Source organism: Mus caroli, chromosome 2 (genome assembly GCF_900094665.2).
Source record: "Mus caroli chromosome 2, CAROLI_EIJ_v1.1, whole genome shotgun sequence".
Taxonomy (NCBI): domain Eukaryota; kingdom Metazoa; phylum Chordata; class Mammalia; order Rodentia; family Muridae; genus Mus; species Mus caroli.
In genome coordinates, this window is record NC_034571.1 from 162,089,001 (window position 1) to 162,111,391 (window position 22,391).

The 22,391-nt window shown below is 46.7% G+C and overlaps 1 protein-coding gene across 9 annotated transcripts in view; it reads right to left on the reverse strand.

The window, feature by feature from the left end:
- The window catches only part of Znf217 (zinc finger protein 217), a 33,848-nt gene extending 11,992 nt beyond the window's left edge, over positions 1–21,856 (reverse strand). Inside the window, exons 1-2 of one of the 9 annotated variants that reach the window (XM_021154662.2) lie at positions 21,660–21,724; positions 10,767–10,862 (exon numbers count right to left, since the gene is read on the reverse strand). The gene's annotated coding sequence lies outside the window, so the exon portion shown is untranslated. Of the gene's footprint in view, positions 1–11; positions 118–1,066; positions 1,258–8,647; positions 9,512–9,961; positions 10,088–10,148; positions 10,322–10,766; positions 10,863–12,521; positions 12,661–13,577; positions 13,636–21,659; positions 21,725–21,839 lie in introns of those variants that run through there. The other 8 variants (XM_029474088.1, XM_029474087.1, XM_021154674.2 and 5 more) reach the window with 8 other exon arrangements.
- Between the last annotated feature and the right edge of the window lie 535 nt (positions 21,857–22,391).

Genomic DNA, 22,391 nt, shown 5'->3' on the forward strand with positions numbered 1-22,391 from the left:
AACTGCCTCACCTTTAACTAATCCATAATGCATCCTGTTAAACATGTTTGTTAATCAAATCATTAGCATATTTCCCAGTGGATACACTTAGTGAGTAGAATTTCAACCAGTCAGGAGACTTAAGCCAGAGCTCTGCTCACTGAAATATAAATGCCAAGTTTAAACAGGAAGGGGCGATGATAGGCTGGCCAGCCTGGGCTACACAGTAAGTTCAAAGCAAGTCTGATCAACATAAAACACAGTCTCAAAAACAAATAGGCCAAACTTTACGATAGAATTGTCCCCAATTTGGCTGTCTGGGATGCCACCAAGATATACACCTGTCTCCTACCCAGTGACTACAGGAGTTACAAAAGCACAACATGGTAGAGCATGCCTACAATCCCAGCACTCACAAGGAAGGAGCAGGTGGATCTGAGAGTTCAAAGCCAGCCTGGTCTACATAGACAGAGCTACATAAGGAGGAGTCCATCTCAAAAAAGAAGTTATGAAAATGAGCTGACAAAATCAGACGGGTCCAAACCCTCAGCAGATAACACAGGAACCTTTCCTTCATTACGCATAGCCCAGGACCCTGTTGTTCCAGGTACTAGATGCTGCTAGGGGAAATGACCTACTAGATGCAGAGGCCACTTACTTTCAGCGTCCACATTTCTTTTTTTTTTTTTTGGTTTTTCGAGACAGGGTTTCTCTATGTAGCCCTGGCTGTCCTAGAAATCTCTCTATAGACCAGGCTGGCCTCAAACTCAGAAATCCGCCTGCCTCTCAAATGCTGGAATCAAAAGGTGTGCGCCACTACTGCCTGGTCCACATTTGTAACAGGCCTGGCTCTGTGTGGCTCATTCTTCCTTCAGAAAATACACCTCCTACCCATCTCACTTCGCCTTCCATTGAGCCACTGGCCAGGGAGAAGGGAGTAGCTTTAGACTCTATGGACTCCAGTTTCCACTCTTGAAGATTTAATCCCTAAAAGTCAATGTCCTTCACAGCACAGAGGGTCAGCCCTGCCTCTTCTCCTATGAGGTTTGTGAATTCAGCCCAAGGAAACAAAAAGGCACCAGAGCACCTGCCATGGTCCTTTCTTCCCCCTCTCTGCTCCCAGCCCTCAGCAGTCATGAATGAAGCTGGCTCTTCCCCTTCTAGCCAGGGAGCAGCTGTGAGACTCCAGGACACAGACTGGCGAGGAGCAAGCTGCTGGCAGTGCTTTATCTTAGTTTCTGCCTTTGTTGCTATCACAATGGAGGACAAGTACCTGGAGTGGTTACCATCCTATGACATAACAGAGACCTGAGAACTAAGGTCCAGTCTAAGTCAGGACTTTCAAGGTGTCACAAAGTGAACTCAACCCAGGGTGCACTTTCTGTGGTTAACACTACAGCAAGGTGGACAAGCACTATACCCTGTGTATGGCCGAGGACAGCGCCACACAACCAAAGCTCTGGCAGCATTCTCAGATTTCTACACAATCACTAAGCAGACGCCCACAACCCAGGCAGATGTTCACTGAAGAATTAAGTACATAGTCGGGAAAGACAAGACCACACCCTGCTGACCCGGTCCTGCTCCGTGCCAAAGGGTTTACTGCACCTGGAATACAGTCAGTTACAAGGTGTCCTTTCTTCTTTGAAGCTCTATAATAACCATTTTAAAATGGCAGAAAAGAAGTAGCAATATCCACTAGTGAGTTCCAGGCCAGCCAGGAACCAATATGAAACCCTATCTCAAAAGAGTTCAAAGTAACCCTGCTTGAGTTAGGGCACAGGAGACAGGAGGGGAGGGGGGGAGGGGAGGGCACACACAGCCACGGGAAGCATCTGTCTGTCCCAGGCAGTCAGGTGGAGAAAAGCAAAGCTGGAAGCGCTTCCTCCTCCTGAGGTTCCCACAACAGTTCACAGTCTGTGCTCAACTGAATGAAGTCCTAGACAGCTTTCGTTACAGCATGTGAAGGCTCAAATGCAGGCCTGTCCCACACAAGCCCACCACGTTCAAGACTACAGTCCACATCTAAAACCAGCCTATGAGGAAATACAAATTTAAAAGCTGGGCAGTGGTGGCACAAGCACTTGGGAGGCAGAGGCAGGTGGATTTCTGAATTTGAAGCCAGCCTGGTTTATAGAGTGAGTTTCAAGACAGCCAGGGCTACACAGAGAAACCCTGTATGGGGAAAAAAAAAAAAAAAGAAGAAGAAGAAAAAAAAAAGAAAGAAAGAAAAAAAGAGAGAAGACAAAAAAAAATTAAAATAAAGCTAAGACAAAATTTAATTTCCCATTTGCTGTAAATTATCTTTCTCTACCATGGTTTTAAAAGACTTTAAAAAAGGTTTTCAAATATAAGAAAAGATAACACCTTGGAGATCCAAAGTCAGAGTTGCAGGCGGCCCACTGCTTTCTCTAGTACCTGGCACTGGACTAAAAAATACCCAGAACTTTGACAGAAATCAGGACTGAAGCAGGACACATCTCTCAGGTTATAGTCCCTGCCACCTCTGTTCTGACGCTAAAATGAACCATAAGTCAGAGGTTACACCCCATGACTGACCACTCTCTGCAACCAAGCTGTAACAGTATTTAAAATACATTTTTGTTTATGTGTGTGTGTGTGTGTGTGGTGTGCACATGCACTGAGGGTGGGGTAGGAGAGGGATGTCAGATCCCTTAGGAGTTTCAGGTAGTTGTAAACCAGCTGACATGGATGCTAGGAATGGAACACAGGTCCTCTGAAGAACAGACAGTGCTGTGAACTAATCCATCATCTTACCAGCCCTCCAAGTTTTTTGTTTAGTTTTTGTTTTTGAGACAGGGTTTCTCTTCACAGTCTGCCTGTCCTAGAACTCTCAGTTCCATGGTAGACCATGCTTGGCCTTGCTTGAACTCAAGAGACTGCCTCTGCCTCCCTAGCACTGGAATTAAAAGAGTGCGCCATCAAACCTGGCTTCTCCCAGATTTCTTCCCCATAATATAAAGGTGAAAGTTATCCCTGAGCTGAGTTGAGGCCAGAGTGCGGTCAGCTGCAGAGCACCGGGCTACACCACCATACCATGTGTAGGTCTGAGGTTGCACTGTGGCCCTGACCCCCTGAGCTTGTCCCCTCTTGAGGGCCACCAAAATCTGGTAGCAGGTACTCACCCTCACCCTCCTCAGTGAGAAGTTGCTAAACGCCTGCTCAACCGTAAGGCAACAAAATAACTAAAAGTTCGGTGTGCACCAATTCAAACCAACTTGCTAAGCTCTGAAGGAATTGCACGATGGAGTTTCCAAACCTACCCACAGCTGTGCTACGGTAGTTACTACCTAACAAGCGTCCCTCTTCCTCAAGTGTGCAAGCACATGTAGCTTTCCCAAAATGTTCTAACCTTCTCCTGAAGTGCAAGAGGCACCAGGACTCTCCGGGGGGTGCTTCAAGGACTGCTTTTTGACAGGATTGAAGAACATCACTACAATCCAACTTTGAATGCCAGGAAGGCAAGGGACTCTCACCACAAAACCTTGTTAAAAAGTACTTTACAGGGCTGGAGAGGTGGCTCAGGGGTTAAGAACACTGACTGCTCTTCCAGAGGTCCTGAGTTGAATTCCCAGCAACCATATGACTCACAACCATCTAAATGGGGTCTTATGCCCTCTTCTGACAGTGTACTCATATAAATAAATAAATACATAAATCTTTTTTTAAAAAAGTACTTTGAAAAAAATGTTTTTAAAACATTTTTCAATCTTCCATTCCTGTAAAGGATGCACTGATCCAGCCTCCAGTCCCACAGCTCTGGAGCAGGCATGGGCCTCACTCAGAATGCCTTACATTCTGAGAGCATGCTGAGGCTTAACGCCCATGAAAATTACTCAGTCACTCTTTTATATACAACAATCTTTGAAGCTCAGTAAGAAGCATATGGCTTTCACTGCTCAAGTATGTCTGATATTCTTAAAATCACTAACTAGACACTGATGTGTGACTAAAGTGACATTGAATTCTACCAGTACCTGACTGAAAAGTTATCAATTATACAAGATACTGCAAAGGCCGATAAACTGCTCAAAAGAGTTAATCGAGGGAACTGCCACTTGTGTTGTGACCACTCCTGTACTTGGACTGGGAGTACATAAATATGCCCGCAGCCTTCAGACAACACATCTGTGCTCTTCCTCCCATGACTATGCTGGCTCACGCTTACTAAAGGTTATCCAAGTCAGGAGGGAGCAGTAACTGTCTGCTGACACAGCATTTAGGGCTCTCACAAGCAGAGATCCACCATGGGCTCCAACCCTTCACTCAGGTAAGAGATGCTCTAATAAACGCCTTGAGGCACTCAAATCACACAACTAGGCTCTGGACAATTAATTTCCTTCCTTCTTTCTTCCTGTTGTTGTTGTTTTGGTTCTTCACACAGGGTTTCTCCGGGTAGCCTGGGCTGTCCTGGAACACGCTCTGTAGACCAGGGTGGCCTGAAAATCATGGAGCTCCACCTCTGCCACCCACTCCGCTACAACCCCTCCCCCGCCCATTAGAGATTAAAAGCATGTGCCACAACCACCCCCAATTCCCAGTTGAAGTACAAAATTAGGGCTGGAGAGAATGGCTTGATAGTTAAAGGCACTGATTCCTGAACCTAGGTTCAGTTTCCAGCATTCACACAGCAGCTCACAGCCATCTGTAACTCCAGACACAGGGGACAGGCCACCCTCTTCTAGCCTCTAAAGGCACACACAGAGTGCTCAGAAGTGCACACAGACCAAACACCTACATAAAGAATGCTGTGATGGGAGGGGGACTTAAGATTTATCTACTTGGGCTGGAGATTTGGCTCAGCTGTTAAAGGCTGGACTCACAACCAAAAATACAAGATTCATCTACTTGAGTGCTCTGAGTGTACGTGTGTTTGCACCACCTGTATGCAGTGCAGGATTCCCCACAACTTGGGAGTTATGAATGGTTGTGAGCCACAAATGTGGGTGCTAGGAACCAAATTCAAGTCCTCTGCAAAGCAGCAAAGGATGTTAACGTACTCTTCTTTTCTGACCCTGTAAAAGGACTAACTTACTTCTACACAGCTCTACAGGAACAATCAAGCCTGCCATTTTTAAAAAACCTATATATATTGTGTGGGGGGGGGGGGAAGAATGCATGTGGAGATCAAAGGGCAGACAATTTGAGGAAGTCAGTTCTCTCCTTCAACATGTATGTCCCAAGAACCAAAATGCAGATCCATCAGGCTTGGTGTGGTGGCAAGTGCCCTGACCTTTTGGGCCATCTCCATGGCCCCTAAACCTTGAACTTTTTTATCTTTCCACAATATTCCAAGGGAAAAATGGCCAGGCCAACTTTCCTAGCAGGTGGGGGGAGGGGGGGGTAAGTTACAATTCTCAGTTTAAATTCAGCACCATAACGCCACCAATCACAGGCCAAACACTACTTGAAGGCAAGGTGAGAAGATCCTGGGCAAAGCAGCCCAGTTTCTTCCAAGTCCTACAGAAACACCCAACTCCAACAGAATGAGCTCAGAGGACGGCCAGACACAAACTCCAACCCTTTCTTAATAAACTGGAAACTGCCTGACTCACCACGAATCAGTTCAGGTGTGCTCAAGTATCCAGTTTTACTTTCAATATTATCAACCTAAAGATACTTATATCTGTAAACTAGCTTTCAAATGCTCCATGTTGATCTGCTTTAAAACATCTTATGGGATAAATGACATTCTTGATAATTTTCAAGTAGACAAGATGGAGCATTAGTGTCCTAAGTTTCTCACAGTTAACTTCTGCTTGTTCAGGGCAACCTTACATGTCATGTGCCTTGAGATTGGCCAGGACCAACTGCACAGAGGGAAAGGGTTTCAGGAGCCTAAAGGAGCAAACCCCACACTTACCTAGGCTATCAACGCTAGAGACAACAGTGACTCAGTGTCCATGTTCCTGGCACATCTGTACACATAAATACACACATACACATGCACACACACACAGGCACACCATCATCAAACTGTAAGCCCATTATGTGGCACCAAGAACTACACACTATGCCACTTTTTCCCAAGTTTCTGCCGAAGGTTAAATAGGCAAGTCTAAATCAGAGCCAATTTAACTAACTTCAAGTAAAAGGCGAGCTCAGGAATACCCTCACGCCCAGGCACTGTCCTCAACCTCAGACTGCCCCTTCCTCCATTTACAATAAAGTTAAATAAATGCTAGTTACCTGTTTGCATCTCAAATTAAATAAAAATAAAACCTCTTTTCAATAAATAAGACCTCTCATTGCTCATTACATGTTAAGAGTTAAATCATCTGCTACTAGGAAATAAAAACTGCCACCAAAACTGCTTTGTGTCCTGTTGAGTACTGGACCATCCAGTGTCAAACAAATCACTTCTTCACATGGTAACTGTTTTACAGCCACCTGGCCATTCAGCACTCCTAGATCTGAACCATCACCACAGTCACCTATGAGAAAACCAGCCTGGCCCGGGGGTGGGCAGGCCAAAGTCAACTGGAAACGCTAAGGAACAAAGCCAGGAAGAGGACCCACCCCTGCACATACACCTTCGCTCAGCTGCCTCGCCAGGTTCACTGAATTTATTTCTCACCTTTATCATAAAATTACCACACTGGCCCCAAATTTCTAGTAGCTCCTAATGTTGCTAGCCTGTTCAGGAAGCAGCAGCCTGTTTAGAAAGCTGCAGTCAACAAGCCTTCAAATGGAAGCTCTTCAGGCAGCGCAGCATGAAGGGGTAATTTGTGGTAGCAGCTGGCTAACAGGGACTTCTCCCCNCCCCCCCCCCACAGCCCCCCATTTCTGTGGAAGCTAGACATATCCAAGAGCTGAGCTTGCTCATCAGAAGGAGGTTTTAGGAGAAAATGGTAGTGTACCCCCCTCCCATCCCCCACTAACTTCCTTCAAGGCAAGATTTCTATCTGCCCTCGTGGTCTGAATTCAAAACCCTTTGGCCCACATACCATTGCAAATTTGCCTGGCTATATTACTGGCGGGCCAAGAACCTTAATCCAGATCACCTAACTGAAAGGCCAGCTTTTCAGCTCCTTCTACAGTGCCCCCACAAGGAGGCCATTAAGTGATATTCCACCAGACTTGCCCTACACAGTAAGGCCAAAGACATTTCCCTGGTGTAATAATACACCTTCCTCCATGAGCATTTAAACTAGTTAACAGCCATCCCCCTGAAAAATCAGGAGGTGAAGTGTGTGAGCTGAGGCTCCTCCACATTCACAGCTTGCTTTCCTGCCTGTAGCTAAACCTATCCTGGTTCACAATATTTATTAGGATAGAAATCCTTTAATTCAATTTTAGTAGCTGTTCTACACAGGTCTTCCAGGTTTTTATTTTTTGATAACCCTAAATTAAAAATTATTCCATAAGCTCAGCTGTGATCACCTAACTACATTTTGATACTAATAGTCAACAGTTTATCCAAACTGCCTGAAGTTGTTTCCTTCTGATTCCAAAGATGGAAAAGCCACTTTTGATGTCTCAGCTTCCACTTCCCAGATTATCAATTACACACATGGCCATGGAATTAAAACTGCAATGAGGAATCAGGAACCAGCCATTTAAAACAAATTATAGCTAGTGACCTCAAAATTCCAAAATGCAGGCCACACAGCATACATGAGACTGAATAATCGAAGAATAATGCTTTTCTAGCCGCCTGGAAACCCAGCTTCCTATGCAGTACCTGAAGGCCCTAGTCATCTGTGTTCACAGCAGTCAGACAGCAGATATTTTATGACGTCCTGTGTTTTAGGCAGTCAAGGGTCATTAAAACTACTCCAAAGTTCTTGTCAACCAATATCATGTTTGGAACTAGTGAGAGAAAGCCTGTTATTTGATAAAGTGAAAAAGGAGCTCATCTTCTGGAACCCCAGGCTCTAATCAGGCAGCTCAGAATGAAGAGGGCTCCTGGGCTGGGGATGGCAGCCCTGCTGTGGCAAAACAGCATTTCGTACTCAAGTGATGTTGAGGGAGAAAAGTGATTAGCACTTATCTGCCAGGAGACAGAGCCTGAGTCACGAGGGCCACTGTAGGCCTCAATTATTTCATCAGTTTATAAGAGACTTGATGATTATGTCTTATTTTCAGATTTCCTCCAAAACAAGCCCACTGGAAAGGATTAGGGGCTCCTATCCACCCCAAGTTTCTCGGCCAAAAATGGAGGCTAACAAAGAAAATGCAAATCCCTCCCCCGTGAAGAAGCCAGACTCAGAACTCTCTCTCCCCCTCTCCCCCCCTACCACCTGGGAGGGGAGAAAAACAGAGAGAGCAATTATTAAAATAGATTCTTCAGCATAAAGGGGAAAATTTTTCTAAGCGGTATCTTAGTTCCTTTTTTAAAGTAAGAAGTGAAAGGGGATAATAGGAAGCCAGACAATCAGGGAGTGTCAATCTCCTCAATCTCGCCAGTTATCCCACTAACAGGAGATCAGACTGCAAAGTGTGGAGATGGAGTGAGGATGAAAGGAGTCGGAGACTAAAGAAACGTGGCCTTCCTCCAGTCAGGTCTTCCCCCTGCTTCCTCCTCCTGCACACAGACCAAGGTGGAGTCTAAAGAGCCAAAATATGGAAGTTCCCAGGGATGACTAATGCTAACTATCCACAACTCAGTCTTCAGAGGTCACTGCCTCTTGGATTTTATACTTACATAACTGGAAAGCTGGCAGCATGGTGGAGGGACTCAATCAAATCAGGATTCAAAATTAAAACCAAAATAACCAAATAGCCTAAATATACCACCAGGCTCCACAGGTTTGAAAAAACAGTATCTAAAATAAATACGACTTCTCCAGCGGAGGAGGAAAAGTCATCAACCAGTAAGGACACACCTTAAAAGTTCTCAGCACAGTAACTAAGCACAACTAGTGGTCTGATAGATAAACTCCCCAGACAGAAAGCAGTAAGGTTACTTCTCTGCACTTGTCACTACAAAAAAAAAAAAAAAAAATTTTTTTTTTTGAAACTAGACCTGTTACTACTAATCCTTCTCGAAACAAAAACTTAACATCTGATATCTGATTTGGTACCAAGGTGGTCGATTTACTCTGGGAAAAGTAGTCAAGAAGGCTGTGGACGTTGTTCTCTTACAAAGAGAGGTGAAAGGCCCCCTGAGGCCCCTACCTAGTTGCCAGGCATGGCCAGCAGCTGTGGCTACCCTGCCTCTTCTTTTGTTGGCCTTAATCTCATGTCAAGTTATTCAACCACCTCAAAAGGGATGAAGACATAATTGAATCAACCTGAACTAAATCAGACCTAGGCCTCTTAAAACATACAACTTAATGGCTCCAACCCATCCCAAACCAGGAAGCTGGCCACGGGATCCTGAGGTACTCATGGTGCCCTACAGCCCTGGACCCCAGGCTGGCGCCCCTTAATCAACGCATGCTCAGGAATGCCTGTTTCTCAGAGAGAGACACTAAGGCTCACAGGACACAGCCCTTAAGGTTGGGAACGACCACCCCGAGCCCCCGACCCAAACAATAAAAAGTTTAAAACTTTCTACTACTGTGTGAGTGCGGACCGGCCCCCACTGGGGGTCCCAGAAGTGCCCCCCCCCCGGGGCTTCGAATCACTTCAGGAAGCAAACCTTTCGGGAAAAATCCCCGCCCGCTGTCCCCACCCCCACCCTCCCCGCCCAAGAATGCGCTTCCCGTGCGCCGAGGGTCTGAGGCGGGGGCGCCCTTCACTGCGCGCCCGCTCGCGTCCAGGCTAAACTGAGGCGCACGGGGCGGCGCCCTCGGACGTGCGGTGCCGCGTCCCGCCACCCCGCACCAACTTCCCACGGGAGTTTGCGGGACGTTCTAAGTTTGGGAGTGAAACCGAACACCTTCCTCGGTTGGCAGGACGCAGGGGCCCGGACCCCCGACGGCCACGCCGCGCCGGGCAGGCCATTGTCTCGGCCGTCCCTCCCAGCCCCACGCGCGGCCGCAGCCGTGGGGACGCGGCCCCGGCGCCCCTTTACCTGCGGCCGTCCGGCTGCACCGCCCAGCCGCGGGGCTGAAGGAGCGGCAGAGGCGGCGCGGCCTTTGTGCGTCTGCCGCTAGCCCCGACGGCGCGGGGACCGGGACGGGGCCGCGCCATGCCCGCCTCCCACGGCCGCGGGCGCCGGGACCCCCACCCCCACAGAGGCTCCGGGGGGCCGGGCTCACCTCCGGCGCGGGGCGAGGGAGCGGCGCGGGCGCCCCCTACTCGTCCGCGCGGGGACAGTGCAGGCGCGGGGTCCCTGCGCGGGCGGGCGGGCGGCCGGCGTCCGGCGGGGGGACTGTTGGGGCAGAAAGTGCTCGCAGCAGCTGTTGCGCCCTCCCCCCCGGCCGCGCCGCCTGACGCCCCGCCCCCGGCCGCGCCGGCCACGCCCCCTCGGTGACCGCGCGTGTGCGCAAGCGCGTCCCTGACCCGCCCACCGCTGCCGGCCACGCCCCCACGGACCCCCGAGGCGCGAGCCCCGCGGAGCGGCGCGCGCACCCCACTCCCACCCCGTGGGCTCCCGCGCACGCGCGCCCCGCGCCGTGTCCCGCCATCCGGCCTAACGTGGCGCGCTCGCGCCCGGGCGGTTCCAGTGACAGGTATTCTGGGGGTGGGGGGGCTGCAAACGCAGCACGCAGGCGCACAGCCAGTCCTCCCTCGCCGCCTCCCCCTCCCTTGCAAGGTGCGCCCGGGGAGGGGAGGGGAGGGGAGGGGAGGGGCCGGTTGCCCAACTCCCGGGTCGCCCAGAATCACGAACAACAACAACAAAAATAATAATAATAAAAATTTAAAAATAAACCAACCTTGCCACTGGCTTCGGGAGCTCACAGGATAGCGGTGTTCTGAGGTGTTCTGAAGGTTAGCACTTTCAGAGAGTCAATGTGAGGAAGGTCCGAGACCTAAAAAGAATAAATTTCTCTAAATTATTATCTTCAAAAAGCTTTTTTTATTTCTTCCTTAAAACCCTAGGCTTGTGTTTCTATTATAGTTTCATATCTGAATTTGGACTTGGTACCTAATAAATCTTAGTTTGCCCAGAAATTCACTTGAGTGAAACTAGGCTTAAAAGTGTGGTCAAAAACAAAAACAAAAACCACACACTTCTTTATGCCCAACTCACTTAAAGCGTTTCCCTTCTGTTTTGTTCCTGACTCGTATTAAAGATGAAAGAAGACAAGACAGGAAAAGGTTTGACTCCAAAGGCCTGGGACTGATGTCCCGTTTTAAGCAAGCCCCAGGGAGGAACTATGGCGGCCACAATCACATCCAATAATTTTTTCTGCTCCAAAATGCAAATGAACTCAAATGTAAAATAGATTTATTGCTTAACACCTAAGAGTCAACTTGTTTGTTTCTTTTTCAAGCTGGCCCTCGGTGTATCAAAAAGTGGGAAAACATCAAGAAAAGCATTCATACCCATTTCCTAAATCAAAAGAAGCGTGGGGGTTGGGGGGAACGGGACAAAAAAGAACCGACCGGAACTGGTAAGCAACGCAGTCCTTAATAAATAGGAAGAAGAATTCAAGAAGACAGCTTAGCAAGGGGCAAGAATCTGCCTTGTAGAATGTTTTTGCTGTCATTTTACATAGAACTACCAACCCACATATGGTCTCGTTAGTCTTTTTTTTTTTCAAAGGAAGTGAATCAATTACTTACTCACAATTAATTAGCATCGCTGGAAGTAGATCCTTAAGCCAGCCCTGATTCTCATCCAAGCTCAGAAGATATTGATCATTTTTAGTACTAGGGTTCCTTTTCTCACCACAGATTAATATCTTTCTCTAAAGTATTATATTTACACTATAAATATGATAAACTATAATATTTATAAGGTTAAAGCCTTATAAATATTCACGATCAAAACGCAACAGCTCAGCAAACATTCATAAGCAGAAGACTTCATTTAACTTTGACCCCCCCAAATTAAAAAAAAAAAAAAAACGAGGGAGGGGAGCTTTGCTATAAAACAAAGAAAACTATGACCAAGTAAAGTGGATAGAGGTTGAGCTTCAGTCTCCATGTTAATGGGTAACCTTTGCACTCTGAAGCCTTGAATACTGTAAACACAATAGCTGATAGTTAAAACCCTAGTGTGGAGATGGAACAGAAAGGAAAGTCCAAACTTCTCCGCAGCAATAGGGAAACAATCAAATATTTTGACAAACAATCATTTGGCTAAGAACAATGAGACTCGGGCTCTCAGACCTTGTAGCTACTGAGTTATTTTCAGAGTAAAGGAAGAAAGGGGGGGGGGGGCGGTTCTCCATGCCCTCACAAAGCCATACTCTGTTAAGCCATTTTGGCATCGGATGGTCTGTTACTGTTTCTCATCCCTCTCCCTCCACCACCACAAATAAGGGGGAGGGGGACTTACTATGTTGTAGCGTTTAAAATTGAAAGGGATTTGCCTTCCCTGATCTATCTGCTAAGAGGTTTGTATGAGATCCTGATGTCTGAGCAAAGAATTACAAAGAACCTTCCCTCCTGGAGACGTGCCAACAGAACTGGGAAATCGTTGCAAAATTCTGCCAGTGACGGCTGAGCTTGCAAACACATACCGTGTTTTCCAAGGGACATGGAGAGATCGGAATTCCTGCCTTAGAATGCGGAGGCTCGTGCCTCGCGTTGATTTGGGACACAATTAAAAGTCGGAAAGTCATAGGAGAACCCGAGGGACGTTTGGTTTCGTAATAAGCAGCTAAGAACTCCCCACTCCTGGGCGAAGTGGAAACTGAAAAATCGAACGTTGGTCTCCACGGCCTTGGCCCCGCCCACGCGGAGCCCAGCTTCGCCATCACTCACTTCCCAGGCTGCGCTACCTCTAAAGGAATCAGGTGCCGGAGGACGCAGCCACGCAGAGTGGGACCCGGTTTTTCCGTCCCTGCTGCTGGGATCTGCACGTGTAGCCAAACTCAAGTCCCAATCCACATCCTGTACCCGACAAACCTCAGCCACCTCTCGTCTTTTTCACAGTTCCAAAACACCACCACCACCCCCCTACACACACACACACAAGACCCATTTCCCAAAGTGCGCTTATAAACTCACTCGCCATTATCTCTGATTTCATCTTAGTGCTAGCAGGCCGCTTCCTTAAACTAACATCTGATTTTCTATCCAGATCCTTTCCTGTATCCGAAAATCTAACAAAAACAAGAGCAAGCCTGGTTTTCTGTATATACATCTACAGAAATTATCTTTCTGGAGACTAAGTCCTAATTGGAAGTGCAGATGAAATATACAGTCTTTCCCAAGTATTTATTTCACTGTGGAACAGATATAGAGAAACAGCTTGGAAACGAAATCCCCGGAGCTGCAGCAGAAACGGCGCAGACGCTCAAAAGAACTCAGTGTAAGGACAGGAAAACCAGAAAAACTGCAGGCAGCAGGAAACAGAAAAAGTTAGTCCGAACCTGCATTTACAAACTACAAAGGACATCTGAGAGGGAGGCAGTAGCAGCACTCTCCCTTAGACTGAAAACACTAAGTTAAGAAGAGATAACAAAGCCGAGGGAGGGCACTCCACTTTCCCTTCCTAAATTTCAACCCCATGGAAGTCATCCGTTTTGAAAATACCCAGTAATGTGAAGAGAAAAGTAGATGGCAGAAATTACCTTTCAGGAGGGAAGGCGGTGCTGGGACCTGGAAATCCTAGGAGCCAGCCAGTCCACCTGGCCCGGAACAATACAGGAGGAGATGTGATTGCTGGTTTTTACAAGCAAACCAAGAAGGGAGGGGCTAAGCGCAAAGCTCAATTTAAATAGAGGTTGAGATATAATCCGACTTGATTGACTAAATCAACCTTGATTGGGCTGAGAACACCAGTTGATTCTAAGCACATCTGCCCCTTGCACAAGTTTGTTTGCCCCTCACAGACACAACTGCCCCTTTCTCTATTACTGCTGGCTCACAAGGTTGCCCTCTCTCTGAATGTTCATGGGAACTGCCTTAAATATTTATACATACAACATTCCCAGGGAAGCCCCTCTCAAAACCTCCTCGGCTCAATAGGTTTTCCCAACGGGACAAGGGAGGACAGAGAAAAGACACAAGGCACTGAATTCAATCCCGGCCACCATCTCAATGAAGAGATCCATTTTCTCTTCACACTCTCAAGCCAAAACACTTTGGAGGCAGGAAGGCATCCAAGGCTGGCCTGACTGCTTGAGATCCTGCCTCAGAAGAGACAGGAACAAGAGGGAACACAGTTCAGGTGCTGCTTGCCTGTATTGCAGGAGCCCTGGGTTCCATCTCCAGCTAGGCATGGTAGCCTTGGCTGGAGTGCCAGAACTGGGGAAGTGGAGGCAGAAAGGTCAAAGTTCAAAGATATTCTTAGCCAAACATCGAATCTGAGCCCAGCCTGGGCTAATTCAAAATCCAGTCTCAGAATAATAATAATAATAATAATAACATCAACAACAACAGCAGCAGGCCATGCATATCTTTGTTCCCAGCACTCTGAAGGCAGACACAGAAGCAAGCAGATCTGTGTGACTTTGAGGCCAGGCTAGTCTGCATAGTGAGTTCTAAGACTTCCAAAACTATAGAGACCCTGTCTCAAAGAACCAACTAATAATGATGAGTATTTACTTTATTTATTATATAAACAATTATGTTATTAATATAATACATTTATTATTTTTTATTATTGTTATTATTATTATTTAAAGCTACAGGAATACTCTGGTACTGCCAAGTATGTATGGTGCCACCTTGTATTATAACCAATAAACTTTTCTTCCCCACAAATAGCTCTATTAAATTATATATACAATGTATTTATCAGCAAATTCTGTATTTTCCACTTTGGAGCTGGGGACGGAGCTAGGACCCCAGAATGCATCCCAGGCACCTCAAAAAGATCCCAAACCTCAACTCTACTTCTGTGTCTCTAAACCCAGCCGGGGACCTGTGTCCTGGCCCCTGCTCCCGTCACACACTGGGACCCTGTCCATGTTTCTCGGCTTCTGTGTAGCTTGGCCTTCATGCTTGCTTCCCAGTGGAGAGAAGCAGAGCCTGCCACCCTGCTCAGTGGCTTCCCACTGCCTTGAGCAAGAGGGAGCAGCTTCCAGAGCTGGCCTGGCTACCCTCTGGGTCTGGCCACCACCTAGCTCTTGTCATCTCCTGTCTTGGCAGAATCCTCACTTGAAATCCTGCACATATCAGCCGACCGTGTTCTCAGACTAAGGCTTCCCCCAGTCCTGCCTCTCTGCCTCCATTGCTTCTCACACTCACACAAAAACCCTGCCCGCCTTCCCTTCTCTCCCAGGGCATGTGACATGGTGGCCTGAATCCTCAGGCTCCACCACTAAGAGCTAATCCTAATTATCATCCTAAATAATCCTGAACTATTATTTCATCTCTGTTCAGCCTCAACTTCCCTCCCTAGAAAAGGAAAGGTTAAACCTCACCTGGCGGCTCAGGGCAGTAACCCCAGCTGCTCAGAAGGCTGAGGCAGGAGGACAAGCTCAAGACCAGACTGACCAACCTGAGACACTGTCTCCAAATAATAAAGGCTGTGAAGGAACAAGCCTTTAAGAGGCAGAGGAAGGTGAATCTCTGTTAAGTGTGAGGCCACTCTGGTCTTTAGAGAGACTCTGTCTCAATCAATCAGTTAATTAATAATTAAAATAATTCTATAAATCAATAATTAAAAGTGTGACAGTGCATTGAGGAGGCAGAAGCAGGGAGATCAGGAGTTCGAGGATAACCTGGGTTACATACCAAGTTCTAAGCTAGCCTGTACTCCATGAGATGCTGTCTGAAAAATAGTGACAAAAATGAACCAATTATGATGCTGGATGTGCAAAATCCTCAACACTTAGGAGGCCGAAGCAGTTTGCTGTTTCAAAGCAAAACAAGCCTGGGGGTATAGCTCAGTGGTACAGCACTTCCTAGCATGCAAGGGGCTCGAGTTTCCATCCCCAATATTGCCAAAAGACAAATTAAGATGTTAAGAGACATGGGCATAAGAAATAATGGTAATGCAATTAATTATACAGATTATCTGCAGAAATGATACATATTTCCATAACTATAGCTAGGCTTCAGGTCTGAGCTAACCCCACCTCCTGGCCCAGGCACCCTGAGCCAGTGGCTGTAAGCACAGGAGGCAGAACAATGAGTCCCTGTCCCTCCTGGGCTTATCTCTCAGAGACAGACAGAAGGGAGCTGGAGAGCAGTAGAGATTCCCTTCCGGGAAATCAGGCCTTAGGTATTACAGGCAGGTGTGGTAGAATACCTCTGTAATCACGGAACAGTTCCCTAAGCCAGAATATGGAATTCCCCACCAGCTTATGCTACCCAGCAAGATATAGACATTAAAAAAAAAAACAGTAAGTAAAAATTAAAAATAAAAACAGCTCCTGAGGCTGTTACTATTTGGGAAGGTGTCTGCCTAGCATGCACAGGCCCAAGGTCTGGTCTGGAATGTACATGTGTGGTGGCTCATGCCTACAATCCTAGCTCTTGAGAGGTGGGATCAGAGAGACCAGGGACTTAAAGGCAAGCTCTACTACCCCCAAATAACTGGGGAGGTGGGGGGGAGGCAACAAAGGACCAAAATATAAATAATATAATAATGACTTAAGGAGACCATGGTGAGGCCTGGGGGGAAAGGGTTGGGCCTGGTTGCAGTAGACTATCTAGACTATCAAAGGTCAATCTCTTTTCTCATTCATCGCACCCAGAGCATTCAGTAGAGCTGAAACCCTCTTCATCTGTGGTTCCGTCCCCACACCCTTCTGATTCCCTCAACCTTCCATACCAGTGTTCACATGGCCTCTGGTAAGCCTTTCCTGTCAGGCCATCTCCCTCATCCCAGCAGCTCATAAAAACATCACCGGGAAAAGATTGGTGAATGCTAATCAGCTGGGGACTTCAGTCCAAGGTCCCCAAGTTTCCTGCACCCCACACACACACACACACACCCGCTGACTGCACCCACCAGCACCAACTGGATCAATATTCAAGCCTGTTACTACCACAGTCCTGCCTCATGTTCCCAGTGTCTCTTAGAATAAAAACCTACAACAGACACTGGCAGGGTCAGGTGGACCACCTGGATCCTCAGAAGACCACAGAGATGGCTCTAGTGGTAGCAGTTCAAACCCTGCTGAGCCAGTGAGCCAGGCAGATCTTTGAGTTGGGAGGCCAGCCAGGGCTACAGAGAGAAACCCTGCCTCAAAAAAACAAAAACAAACAAACAAACAAAAACCTGCTGCTAATCAACAGGATCCAGGTCAGGTTCCAAGCACCCACATCAAGTCGCAGCATGTAATCCATGGTGAGTCCCCAAGAGAAAGAGAAAGACCTAATAGAACTAGACCAAAAAAAAAAAAAAAAGCTTTAATGCTTTAATATGGATTTATTATTTATTAATCTTTTCTCAGCTGTGGAATTTATTTATTAGGGTAATAATGTAATTTTCTTGTAGTAAAAGAATCTTTGCTTAGTTAGACAGACGAGGCTGGCCTATCACTTCTCCTAGGGCTGGACTCTGCTCAGGTCCTCCTGACTGCCTCCCATGTGCTGGATTAAAGGCATGTACCATGTCCTGTCGAAAACACATTTGACACCCTATTTCCTGGATGTCCGGCCGCCAAGAGCTCTGGAACACCACCTTCCCTCCTTCCACTCTGTCTCATCAATACTACACTTGGTCACCAAGAAGTCATGACTCCCACCATGCCCTTGAGTGCAGCTGCTGATGCCTCTGTTCCAAGAGAGAGAACAACGTATAAAAGGTATAAAAGTGGCAGGAAAGATCATAAAAATCAGGGTCCTGACCAGGACTCTCTCCACAGAGCAGAAGGCAATAAATGTTTCTAACATGTACATAACTCAGCCAAGGAGGAGGCCCGTGCCAGTCATTGGGCCTGTCGATGTGGGGAGGCGGAGCCAGGAGGAACAGCACAAGGTGAAGACCGTCCTGGTCTACAGAGGGTGTTCTCAAAAACACAACACAAAACAAAACAAGCACAACAGCAGAGAAAAGCGCTGGCTGCCAAACTAGACTGGACAGACGGAGTTAAATCCCCAGGACTCGGAAAGGTTGTACTGAGACCTCCATGTGCACGCCATGGCACAAATGTGGGCTAGTACTCTCTCTCTCTCTCTCAAGAAATGTTTTTGTTTTTTTAAAAAAAACAATAAATAGGTACCCCTGACTGGCATGTTGTCGCTCGTCTGCTATCCCAGCACTTGGAGGATAGAGGGAGAAAGATCAAGAGTTCAAAACAGCCCCGACTCCCTGATACCCTACCTCAATAAATAAATCAGTCTCCCAGAGCCTGTGTTGCAAGCAGGACTGTAATTGCAGCGGGAGCCCAGGCGCCTGAGACAGGATTGCAAATTTGAAACCTGCCTTAGCTGAGCTACCCGGGGGGGGGGGGGGGGATGAGGGGTGGGGTTGAAGGCCAGCCCTGGCTACACAGAAAGACAGAAACAACAAAAGCTGGTAACCCAATCCTATAATGCCAGCGCAGAGAGTGAGCTGGAAGCAGGAGTCTAGTGTTTAAGTCTAGCCTCGGCTACACAGGAACTTCAAGAGCAACCTGAGCTATATTCAATCCTGTCTCAAAGAAAACATAAAAATCCCAAGCCAAGTACCAACTTCCCTCTATACTTCCTTCAGCTTCCCCTCAAAGGTGCTGAGTAACCTCCTGTCCTCCCAGGCCACACCTCTACCCAAGCCCCTCCCCTTATCCCATCATTCTTGATTCCTCCATCTGTGTCACCTCCAGACCCCTTCCTCCTTCCAGCCACACAATAACCATAGGGCTTCTGTCCTATATGAAAAGCCCCCTTTTCACCAGAACATGACTCAGTTCATTCTCTGGACACCAGGATGCAAAGCTATACTGTGGCCTCAGCCAACCCTGCAGCCTGATTCACTGTAAATATTTACAGTCCATTTCTAACTCTGAAGCAACTAAGCCGGGTAGTAATTACAGAGCGAGGCTGAGACCTGAGACCGGCCGAGAACGCTGCCCTCCCGAAGCTTCCATTTTAACAGAAGCAGATGTTCGTCACATTTAAACACAAGGAAGCACAGCTGCATGCAGATGTGTAAGAGAGGCAAACACAAGGTCTGTCCAAAGCTTCACTGAAACAGGGGAAATCTTAAAACTTTGAACAGCCAAATTGCAGAATATAAATAGCGGTTTACATTAACAACATAAGAGTCTAGCGATCCCATGCAGTTGGATCACGGAGATTATTAACACAATAATCTAAGTCTGCCAAGTTCGCTTACAGAAAGCTTACGTACGTAAAGATGTAAAACAGGTAACCCCCTTCTAAAATAAAAGAAAAACCACACAAGACCACAGACGTACCCTTAAGAATGCTGAAAATCAGGAAAGACCACCCCCACAACAAAAGTTACTAAGTCTTGAACAAGAAAGAGAGAAAAAAAAAAAATCAGAACATTTTTAGTGGTAAAAGTTTTCAACTCTCTTATATAATTTAGATAAGTAAAATAGATTTCTCTGTGTAATTAAAAATTAGTAGCCTGTAAATATATAATTAAGCAAAACACACACAAAAAAAGCCAATACTCTTTCCTGGAAATGTAGTATCTGAAAAATTAAACTCAGAACAGAATACAAATAAAAATCACGTGAGCTGGGGCACACCCATCATGCCTGAATTTGAGGCGGAGGCCAGAGGATCAGAAATCCAAGGTCATCCTAGGCTATAGAAAGGCTCTCCTTATGCAGTCATGACTAGCTTGAAACTCAAAAGAGATCCACCTGCCTCTGCCTCTCTAGTGCTAGGAATAAAGAAGTGTACCACCACACCTGTCCTTAAATATTTATATTAAGTAAAGAGAGCCTGCATACGTGGAGGAAAATCCAGGGATAAACTTACATAATTAAATCAAAGATCTAAATATTGAGATCCTTCCACCCACAATATGAAGAAAACAGATGCCCCCTTCAAGGACCTCCTATTCAGGGACAAGATGCCATTCCAGACTGAGGGACCAAATAATCAAGGAACAAGAAGACCAGCCTGACATGGAAACCAGTTGAAAATTGGCCTAAGGCAATGTGTATCATCTGCCTGGAGCCTTCTGTAACCTTCTGGCCCATGGTTACAGTAGAATAACAACTGGCTCAGTTATTAAGTGAACCATTTCCTCAGACAGTAACATAGACCATCTCTCTCTGCTGCAGATACTCAGATATGGAAGTATGTCCAATTTTCAGGTCCCATTTACAACATCTACAAGGATAACTGGTTCACACCTTTAATCCCAGCAGCAGAGGCGGGCATCTCTCTGAGTCCCAGGCCAAAAAGGAAAAACTAAAAAGGAAAAAAACAAGAAAACATGAACTGGGGCCATGGTCTATGCCAGTGTGAACTCCACATGGTGACTTGGGGACACTTGAAATCCCAGATGGCCAAGAGACTGTGACTGGGGGATAGACAGTTTCTCGCTTGCCTGGGCTACACAATTAGTTCTCGGATTAACTCATGTATGTAAATCCTCTTACAGCCAAGGAAGGCGGCACACACCTGTAATTCCAGCACTTGGGAAGTAGAGGCAGGAAGTTTAGGAGTTCATGGCCACCCTCGGCTACATAGCAAGTGAATGTCATTAAAGTTTGTCTTAAATAAAATAAGTATTCACCTTGGAACCTCTACCACACTGGGAGTCCTTTCTCTGATTTCCTTAATAAAGTCTATGTTCCCTCTGCTTTAAAAAAAAAAGGTAAGCCAAGTATCCCATTAATGCCTATAGTTCTAACAGGACTAGGAATGCTGAGCCAGGAGGATAAATAGTTCAATGCAAATCTGAGCAAGATGAGACCTGGTCTCAAATATAAATAAATAAATAAATAACCTTGTGCAGAAAACTAAAGTAGGCGATAAAAACCACCATTTTCTGGATGACGGACTTCTCTTGTTTGGGCCTCTCTGGCAGGAATAAAGCCATGTCCCATTTCACTTCACCAATAGCATTTATTACAAAGGGTTTGGGCCTCAAGACCATAGAGAACAACAATCAGCAATCACTTCCCAAATAGGTCTTCCAGGTCAAATCAAATACTCTTTGAAGCAAACTAAGTATAGGGTCACCCCCTATTAGAACACCTCTGTTTGCCCTTGGCACTGACTTAAATTTCTGGGTTCTAAACCAAGGTCTCACTGCCTACCTGCCAACCTACACCATTAGATATAAGTCTCCCTTCCTGTTTTCTCCCATTTCACAGACGAAAGGGCACTTGGAAACACTCAAAACACAATATTGGGGGGTTTGGCACACAACAAGGCATCACCATTAAGACCACTGGTTCTAGCCTGATGGTATAGATAATGGATTCCTACTCACGCAGGGAACAGAGATAGGGGGATTACAAATTCAATCTACCTGAACTATAGAACGAGTTCAAGCCTGTCTTAAAATAGAAAAAAGAACACAGGGATGGGTAGGCCTTGGGTGCAATGCCCCAGTACTCAAAAAGACACAAAATATCAGTGACCACAGTCACAGACTCCCACCATGTCATCAAATCTAGAAAAATCCCATAGACGCGTTGGGTTACGGGCGGGGGTGTGGGGGTGGTGGTGGTGCAGACTACAACTCGGTGTCAAATTTAAGTCTTGATTTGCCTAATCTAGACATTGAACCCCCAGCTAGCCATCCTGGTATGAACAACGCAGGTGGAATTATCCGAAATCTGTACCTTAACGTGGGTAATCCTCAGGAAAGAAGGCTCTCTTCAGCGAAACACCTCCTAGGGATACTGGTTCAGAATGAAGCCAGCCCAGCCTTAAATATCAACAGGTGGGCGGGCCAGCAGAGATCCTACCAATGGGCTTGCAAGGAAGAGAGTTTAGGGCGGGGCCCACACACACTCACGCACCTGCTAGGGCCAGGCAACCGGAAATGGACAGAACAGTTCTGTGGGCTTCCGGAACTCAATCTTGCCTTTGCTGCACAGCCTTGGCATTTGATCTAGTTAGAGGAATAGAGTGAAGGTGACGACCTGAGCATGAGAAGAACCTGTCACTGAACACCTAGGTCGTTGGTTGGTTGAGACAGCATCTTGCGTAGCCCAAACTGGCCTCCAAGGCACTGTACAACAGAGACTTTGAACTCCTGATAGTCCTGGCTCACTTCTTCTTTTTTTTTTTTTTTTTTTTTTTTTTTGGTTTTTCGAGACAGGGTTTCTCTGTGTAGCCCTGGCTGTCCTAGAACTCACTCTGTAGAGCAGGCTGGCCTAGAACTCAGAAATCCACCTGCCTCTGCCTCCCGAGTGCTGGGATTAAAGGTGTGCGCCACCATGCCCGGCATCCTGGCACATTTCTTGAGGTGCCAAGGTGGCAGACTTGTGCCAATACCTCAGCTTCTCTAATACTGGGCGGGAGGGAGTCAGGGGTTGAATCCAGGACTTTAAGAATACTAGGAAAGTGCT